This window comes from Sinocyclocheilus anshuiensis, unplaced genomic scaffold, assembly GCF_001515605.1.
Source record: "Sinocyclocheilus anshuiensis isolate Anshui unplaced genomic scaffold, SAMN03320099.WGS_v1.1 scaffold782, whole genome shotgun sequence".
NCBI classification, from domain to species: Eukaryota; Metazoa; Chordata; class Actinopteri; order Cypriniformes; family Cyprinidae; genus Sinocyclocheilus; species Sinocyclocheilus anshuiensis.
In genome coordinates, this window is record NW_015546111.1 from 1,663,688 (window position 1) to 1,673,226 (window position 9,539).

The following is a 9,539-nucleotide window of genomic DNA, read 5'->3' on the forward strand; positions in this document are numbered from 1 at the left end:
AGTGAATATAAGGTGTCTTAATCAAGAAATTAGTAAATATATATAGGTACAGGGCAATAACAATGAGTTTAGATGTAATTGGTAATAAGTTCATAAGATGAAGGATCGTACTACGTAGGCCTTTGTAGTTTTACTTCAGATTTGTTTGTCATTGGAATATAGTTGAAATACTGCGCTTTATGATTTAATTATTTACAAACTGCTGTGTACAACCTTTTATTTGTAATGCAGTGACTACCACCGGAAACAGAAGACCCTCACGGCCTTGCGCAAGAAGGCCATGGATAAGAACCCTGATGAATTTCACTTTAAAATGATCCACAACAACCAATTAAAGGTTTGTCACCACTTAGTACTACTACTTCATTCAGCTATCTTAAACTGCAATGAGAGCAGTGAAGTTTTGTGAGACCTCTGCTCATTCTGCTACTGTTCAGGATGGAGTTCACATGATCAAAGCAAAAGAGGAAACGATGACAGAGGAGCAGAAGAAGGTGATGAGGACCCAGGACATCAGATATGTGGAAGTGAAGCGAGTGTCGGAGATGAAGGTAGGGCTGGTTCTTCCTATATATCTGCGCATTTGTGGCTTCATCCATTTAAAGTAGAGAATAATGGCTTAAATGTTTTTATGTTTTTTAAAAATCGAAAGGATGAAGTCAGAGCTCCACTTTCTTGATGTTGATGAGGAAAAGAAAAATAAGCATGTTTTTTTATGTGGACTCAAAAAAAAAAGAAGGTAATGTTGTATAGCTGCACCTATTACATAGTGCAAGAAATTCTCATTTATATTTTAAACCTGCCTTATAAGCTAGTTTTATATTAATGTATTTATACACTTTATGCTGCTTACATTGCTATGCCAGTAAAATAATCATCACTGATGTAATGTACATTTTAATTTTACTTAATAAATTTGAATGGGGTTCGATTAAAAGCATCTGCCTCTAGCTTCTTAAGCTTCTTAGCTTTAGGTGAAGTTAATACTGTATGTTTGTTGAATAAATATTTTAATAAAAGTTTGAGATCAAATGATACTTGGTGGACCACCTGCACTACTGCTGCAGACCCCTTATTAAAAATAGACTAAATGTATTTATTGTTTGTTTGTTTATTATTTTTTATATTTTCAAATCAGTTTTTTATTCATGCTAGTGGAGGACTTTAACCTGGCCACACACCTCAACACAGTACCTGAATTGCTGGGACGAGCATATAACAGACCTACAATAGAGACCCTGGAAAAGAAAAGCATTGTGGGAGCAGTGGAGCCTAAGAGAATAAACGTAATGTAGCCATTGTATAGCATGCTATGTACATAACCTATGTAACCTAAGTATTTTAGTGTGTACAGTGCACTGTTGAATAATTTCTTCATTCATTTACCTATTTCTAATAGAGTAAGAATTTATATAATTTATACTAATTTTTATAAATAATTGTATAAATAGTAGTTATTATAATGACTTTGAAATACATTATACATTATTAATAATTTTGAATAATGTGTGTATATATGCAATAATGCAATCTCCATGAAAATGCAGATCCTGTTGTAAATAATAGTGAAAAATCACTTTTTAACACTAACTTCATTGCATTTACTTTCTCATGTTTGTCATTTCCAAACATGTTTATTCCCCCTTTCTCAGAAACTTGCAAAGCAGAGGGAACTTCAATATCTGAGGCTTTCACAGCGTATTGACAGAGAAAAAAATATGTTTGTCATTAGTCAAAAGATCCAGACTAGAAAAGATCTACAAGTAAGTGAATTCATCTACATTTCACTTAAACCCCTTCAACATGGGCACTTCAGTACTTTTTATAATCATTTCAATTTAGTAATGCATGGATTTACCAATGATCTTGTTTTTAAGAAACTTGTTATCTTGTCTTATGATGAAGTATTGGTCATGCTTTCAGAATTTGTATTCATTATTGTGTGACATCTGGGTTGTGCTTTTTTCTCTGACAGGATAAGGTTAAGAAAGTGAAAGTCTGTTAGGAGACCAAAACTGCTCCAGCTGTCTATAGATTTGAGGCTAAGAGGAAAAGATGATGTCTTTGTATCAGTACACCGAGGGAACTCACTTTGTCTTGTGGCCACCAATCAGTAGTTTAATATATGAAGTGGACTGAATCTGTGGATTTCTCTTTCACTTCTATAACATAGTCTGAGAGACCATGCTGGGAATCTTGCATACTATAAAGCAAGGAGTTTGTACATATTTATTGCAAAATCGCTTATTGCCTTAAAATAAAAATGTGTCTTTAATGTTTTGTAGCTCGTTGGTTTTAACAGTAGATGGCACTAGCACATCTCATCTCATCTGATCTCATCAAATCTACAACCTTGATAAAAAAAAACAAAAAAAACTTTCCTGTCTCTGTCGCAACTCTTAAATTATTGGGTTACGTAGTGTTTGTATTACATGGTCTATGTACATGTCTATTAACAGTATATAATAATAATATACTGTATATATATATATTATTTTTTACTAAAAAATTTACTTTAAAACTGAAAATTGGTAAAAGTCCTATTATTTAAATTAATACATAGCATATATGTTTTTGTTTTGTTTCTACATTTATTATTATCTTTACATTGACTTCGTAATAGTCCCAGTATTTTTTAGTAAATATGACAACAGTCATTTTATTTTATTGTCCTTTATTGTATATTCATTTGGATACATACTCTTTTAGGAGTTAAAGCAGAAGTTACTTTTCTTAGAACTTTAAATGGCCCACTTTTAAACACTCTTGTACCAATCTTGTTTCTGCTCGTGTAATTGTTCATGTGAAAGGTTGTGCGCAGACTGAGCTTTTTGTGTCGTCGCTGCATGGCTTGATTGATCATGCAGGTGGCAGCGGCTTCATAAACAGGCCCCATCCATTACTCTCTCCTGGGAAAGAGAGGATGGTTGAATCAGGAACAGGGAAATGTCACTGCTCGGGAGGAGAAGGCCAGGAGTCTGTCTGTGCCAATGCTGACCACAAGAAAAGCTGTTCGTAATGAATACTGCTACTGCTGCTGTACTGTAATACACAACATTTTAAATTCTTACATTCTATACTTTTTTTTTAAAGGAATTACAAGTGCATGTTCATAGTGACATGAACATGCATGTCTAAGCCTGGTGATATTTACAAAGCAGCTCCGTGTGTGACCTATCAATATTGACCTTCTGTATTTGCACAATTCTCAGCCAAAAGAAGTGACAGGCAGAGTGTGTGTGCGTCATGTGGTCGAGCATTCGTCACTGCTACTGCCTCGGTTTGAAGTGGAGGGTCATGCAGCCGTGTGCGCAGTTCCGCTCTGATTCCGTCTGTCATTACACAGAAGGCCACTGTTCTTACTGAAGCCTGTCTTTCATTCACATCAGCTTTTGCACAGGGGTCATGGCTGCAGGTCTACCAGTGCAGTTTTGGTAGTGACCCCTAGATTTGAAAGATATTGGTCAAAATCCTTCACATTGTCCCATAATGTTATTCACATCAGGAGATGTAAAAGAGGCCTCCTGTGGCCCTCATGGAGCTCTCGAGTCATTTGTTAAGGGTTTGGGATAAGACTGTTGAGTTGACAATAGTTTTGAATAGGCTCATTTGATGGGATGGCATGTGAAATCTACGCTGACCTTCGGTGCGTTTGCTCTTTTTTTGTTGGTGTGTTCATTCTCTTGTAAATTAGAACTACTGATGCATTAAGTGTGATGAGGGACTGCAGGTCACAATTGTTCTTTTGGATAAATAGATATTTATTATTATTTTTTTAAACAAATTTTGAAGACCTGCAAAGAAAAAAAATGGGCTTTTTAAAATTACACTCAAATAAAAAGTTATTTTTACCTCACTTAAAAAGTTACACAAAAACATGAATAATTATTTTGGAACATTTAAACTTACACTCGTACACTCACATAACATGAAGTTGCCTACAAGAAGTTGTTTTATTTTGCATGGAGTGGGTCGCCTCATGGAGGCAGCCACTTTGAGATCACATGACCAGCTGCATACTATGCATTTTACATTATTAGAGCTAGCGCAATATAATTTACTGAGTGCACTTTTAAGATCTTGAAAGTCATTGTTAATTGCAGTTTGCAACTTATTTAAACTTTTGTAACATTTAAACAGGACATTATGCGAGGCGGCCACGGTACTTATATTTATTCAGCTGGAGCTCTATGTGAGCTCTAAATTTGCACTCTAAATCAAGTAACCAAATGTGTGTTAAAACAAAGTAGTTTTAGAGGAATTTTTAATTGAAGTTGCAGAGTAACGGAAGTAGCGATGAGTGAACTCTTCCATATTGTGATGTACAAGTGAAGCAAACTATTGAAAAAAAATAAATAAGTTGGGGACTTGGTTCTGTCAATCTGTAGTTGATTGGATGGAGGCAGATTTGTCAATTGGATGAATGGGGCGGGGTTTAAGCAGACTAAGTGATTGGAGATGTTTGGCATACACCAGAGAGAAGTCTGTCATTTCACTGAAAAATGGAGTTAAGACATATTATGAGGTCAATAAATAATTAAATAAAATAAAAAAATGAAACATATGAATGGTTCACAACAAGATCATTAAGCTACATTTTAAAAAGTTTAGTTAAAAAAAAAAAAAAAACTAAAAATAGTTAAAAAAACATTTAAGACGTTTTTCTTTTGTTTAAAATAAGACCAATTTAAACTCCTTAGCCATGAACACTATGATAAAGTATGTTTTGAGATGTTTTAAGCCCACATTAGGGGTTCAAATATATCAAGAATCTGGATATAGAGGTCATATATTTTTCATTTTCAGTTAGAATTGTCAAATGTTTCTCACAGCTTAAAAAAATACCGTAGTGAAATCATTAAGATGTGTAATTGGGGTAATGTCTTAACCTGACTCCTGAGTAATTAATATGAAGTGATTCTGAATGGAGCTAATAAAATGAGCTGTAAATGACGTTGGGGCCCCTATGTAAATGAGTGGGAAGAAGCATTTCATAGCAGAGAAATTTGCTAATTGCTGATAGGCCTACATATCTCTCTATTTTTGGAGTTTTTTTCATGTAATACATCACACTGTAACAATTTCCATGGATTAAACTGTAATTACAGACGCACATAATATATCATGAATAATATGAAAGCATGATTGTGTAGGCAATTAATGCAAGAGAATTTCACAGCTGTATAGTGAATTGAGCATTGTGAAAAACACTGGAAGTAAAGCCATTTCTTAATCACTCTCTGCACAAAACAGCGTTGGTGACTCGGAGTAGTTTTGACCAGAGAATGATGGCCTTGGCTGTTATTACAGCACCTGAGCCCGCTGGATGTAAAGCCCTTAGCTGCCTCTTCCTCTGCTGTGCCTCAAAGACTCCTTTCATGATTGAGGTTAAGAACAGCACTAATCGATTTGCCAATCACGGTGCAGGGTAACCGTGGGTGAACAGTAGAATCGGTGGGTTGGAGAAAAAATGGCTGAAGTTCTTATATCTGCCCCTTTGAGTTGCACCGGTTTGTCACACGGCTTTTGAAGTAACGGATTATAGCGAGAGCTCGAGGGGTAGGGGTTTGTCTCTGTGCCAGAGGGAAAGCGATTGAAGGGAAATCTTTATAACCCTCACTGCATGCGAGTGTGCGTGTATGTGTGTGTGAGGTGGGATCACAGAGACCCCTTTAAATTGTCACTAATTAGCCATAAGCCTGTTTGGAAGAGGCACTCGAATTGATTAAATTTGCATGGGAGTCTAAATCATGCTAAGGCCTCCTCCCCAGTGGAGCTCGTTTCCCCCTCTGCTCCCCAGACATGGCGGGCCCATGGGGGGGACCCGCTGCGGGTGAGAGGACAGGACAAGGCGTGGCGCGCACCCATCTGCCTGGGTATTACCGTTAGTACATTACTCTCCCACTGGCAGCCGTGTGCCTGGGGGATGTGTTCATTACACTTTAACTACTGGATCTGTCCTTGTCTGCAGGCAGCCGGGTGTCATTGTCTGTCTATCTCTGGGTATCCCTCCACACTCCGCTTCACTCAGCCTTACAGAACAACAGTCTGGCTTTATGGTCTATTATGGCCCATCAACGGATGCACCTTATTGTTGTTTGCTACATCATTTTGTCTCCCTGTTGGTTTTTGTGAACTGCTCTCCACCATTACTTCAAAAACTTAAGTAGTTCAGCCAAAAAAGAAATTGTCATTATTTACTCACCATCATCTTGTTTTAAACCTGCATGGCTTTCTGATTTTCTTGCTTTTTTACTAGGTACAGTGTTGTTTGAACTCCAATGTTCTTTAAAATATCTACTTTTGTGTTCTGCAGAAGAAAGAAAGTCATAAAGGTTTGGAATGACGTGAAGGTGAGTAAATGATGACAGAAATATATATACATTTTTAATATTATGAGTGATTTTCCTTTAATTTTCCCTATTGAAGTTGACCCTATCCCAGAGACCCCATTGACATGTAAAAATAATGAGAGTAATTTTCACTTTCAAATTATTGTAATATGTTCCTATGAAGCTTTAACACTTTTACCACAAGGTAGGCATTCATATTTCAGAAATGTGACTGGCAGGAATGCACAATATATCGGCCAGTATTAGAGTTCTTTTTAAAATGCTATTCTTCTCTTTTTTCTTTCTTTTTTTTTTTTAATAAAAAAATCAGTTGATATTTAATTGTGCATACTCATTTCCATTTCCTAATTTTTACTTGCACAAAGATTACCTTTGCATCATCTAATGCTCAATTAAATCTAATCTTTAAAAAACACTAATAATTGAATAACACTGTTAAATCTGATCATTAGCAAATCTCAAAATAACCATAACTTTTTCATACTGTACATTATAATGCTATGGTGCCTAAATTCACTTGTAGCATTCAAAAAGATTTGTTTTTAATGTTTTAACTGTATTGATTTAGACAAAATAGTGTAGACTGTTAATATTGACCATAATCGGTTATCAGCCATAGGATGAAAATTATTATCGGCTTATCGTATCGGTCAGACTATTATCATTAGCAAATCTCAAAATAACTATTAATTTTTCGTAATGTACATGATAACTCTGCGATGCTTTAATTCACTTGTAGCATTTAAAATAATACATTTTAGTTTTAGTGTTTTAAACTGCATTTATTTAGACAAAATAATTTAGAATTAGAATATTGACCATAATCGTTTATCAGCCATAACATGAAAGTTGTTATCGGCATATCTGTATCCGTCAGACGTTTAGCATCAGTGCATCCCTACTGACTAGAATCTTTTCTAGTATAACATTATTTCTGTTTGGTGTTGATTTTACCTTAAAAAATGGCAGTATGTCTCCATATACCAGTTAGAAATGGTTAGCACTTAAATCAATTCTTGCTTTAAATCTGGGGTCTCTGAGAACACAAACATATGTAACATTTTTCAGTATGTGTGATTGGTGTTATCACTTTGAATCTTTGTTAAAATATTAATTATCAACACTTCAATGTTTTTGAGGCCCTTGTGGACACCCAAGCAGAATGTGAGGTTTAAATCTTTAAAATTTACTGCATTCATCTTTATAATAATACTTTTATATTATGATATTTGCTATATCTGAATTCCATTATTCCTATTATATGAACAGAGTGAAGGAGCATTCCAATATACTCATCACACATTCTAAACCTTGCACTCTCTCTCTTTCCCTCTCTCATGGGACTGGTCCTACGGGCTGTGTGATTGCTGTAATCAGATCGCGCTGTTAATCAGAGTGTGTTCGTCAGTGTCCTGATGAGCGGCCCTCGCTGATTGTAATGTGATGCCTCTGTTTCAAAAAGGCCCCCCCTTCCTGAGCACTAACACTATATCGTCCCTGTCTATGGCTGAACGGGGCAGCCTTGTCACCTAGGGGATAATACAAGGTGGGATAGAGAGAGCAGGTGGGGGTATGTAGTAGGTTTGGGGTCCAATCTGAAATGCTTTACGACCCTGTCCTGTCCTGTTGTACACAAACAACAACATTCTCTGTATCTTGTCGTCTTTCTTGTATTTTAATGAGGTCCAAACAGTGATACTCTTATGGCTGCCTCATCAGCCAAGTCCCTACAAGGGCTGATACAAATTAATTAACCTAATTAGAGGCTGTGATTGCAGGCGTGATTGTGGGGGCCGGGGGAGGAGGGTGGCGAGGGGAGCTGGGCTGGCAGGCAGGGCTCGGGCTGTAATAAGCCGCGAGGTGTGGGAGAAAAGCCAGATCACTGTGCATGGCTAATGAGCGGTAAAGAAATCCCCCATCTCTCCTTTTCTCTCCCCTCAGACTCTGTAAAATTTCTCTCAGTGTCTCATAGGCCCTTTTTATTTTTTGCCTATTGTCTCTTCAAATCAATCGTTCTCCAACGTGCTGTTTTCTCTCAGAGGAAACTCCCACCTCATATCTATATGTTTATTTTATGTATATGTTCACAGTGCTTTACTTTCCTCAGTCTTTGTGGTTTCTTTTCTTTTAGTGTATGTTCTTTCTTATCATTTCCTCCCTGTGATTTGTTCTGCTTCTCCTCGTCCTGAATTCTCTAATGTTAATACTTTAAACCCATCCAGTCCACTGGGTACTGTGATACTTATCTTAAACCTCACAATCTGTCTTTCTCTCACTCTCTCTCTCTCTCGCTCTCTCTCTCTCTCTCAGACACACACACACAAGAGCAATATTTAAATTTCTTGCTATTTGTTTTTGAAACAGAACAAGGATATTCTGGAAAACGAAGCAAAGCGCATTTTTTCTTGCCTGGATCAGCAATTCTAACGTTCCTAATGAGTTGGAGGAGGACTGGAAGCGTTATCTGAGGGAAAAAAGAACAGCTTCTCAGGAAGGCACAGATGTTCTTTTCTGCCTTGTGTTGAGAACACACAGTGCCCACCTCATAAACTAGTCAACACACACACACACACACACACACACACACACACACCACAAGAGCAATATTTACATTTCTGGTTATTTGTTTTGGAAACAGAACAAAAGATGTTCTGGAAAACGAAGCAAAGTGCATTTTTTTCTTGCCTGGATCAGCAATTCTAACGTTTCTAATGAGTTGGAGGAGGACTGGAAGCGTTATCTGAGGGAAAAAAGAACAGCTTCTCAGGAAGGCACAGATGTTCTTTTCTGCCTTGTGTTGAGAACACACAGTGCCCACCTCATAAACTAGTCATAGTTTAGCATTTAGTAAAGAGTTCAACCCATCCAATGTCCTTTGGTTAGATAATCTGACAACAAAATTCTCTGTTGTGGGACTCTGACATGGCCTTTATGTAAAATTGAGGTATTAAGAGGCTTTTTAACCTTTACAGACACAGAGACTCCTTTTTCAGCCCAGTGACCCAAAGAATGAGAGAGCTACATTTAGTTACAGCTACATTAATAACTTTCTTTACTTATTATATATGTATTTATTATTCAAAATCATATTTGTGTATTTGAATAAATTATATATTCAAATATCTAGATGTAATATATATTTTCATTTTGAGACATTGAATTTGAATTATATATAGATCTGTTATA

At 36.5% G+C, this 9,539-nt stretch overlaps 1 pseudogene; it reads left to right on the forward strand.

Moving 5' to 3' along the window:
• The first annotated feature begins 226 nt into the window (after nt 1–226).
• LOC107700672 (probable U3 small nucleolar RNA-associated protein 11) lies at nt 227–2,059 on the forward strand (annotated as a pseudogene).
• Nucleotides 2,060–9,539: the final 7,480 nt, after the last annotated feature.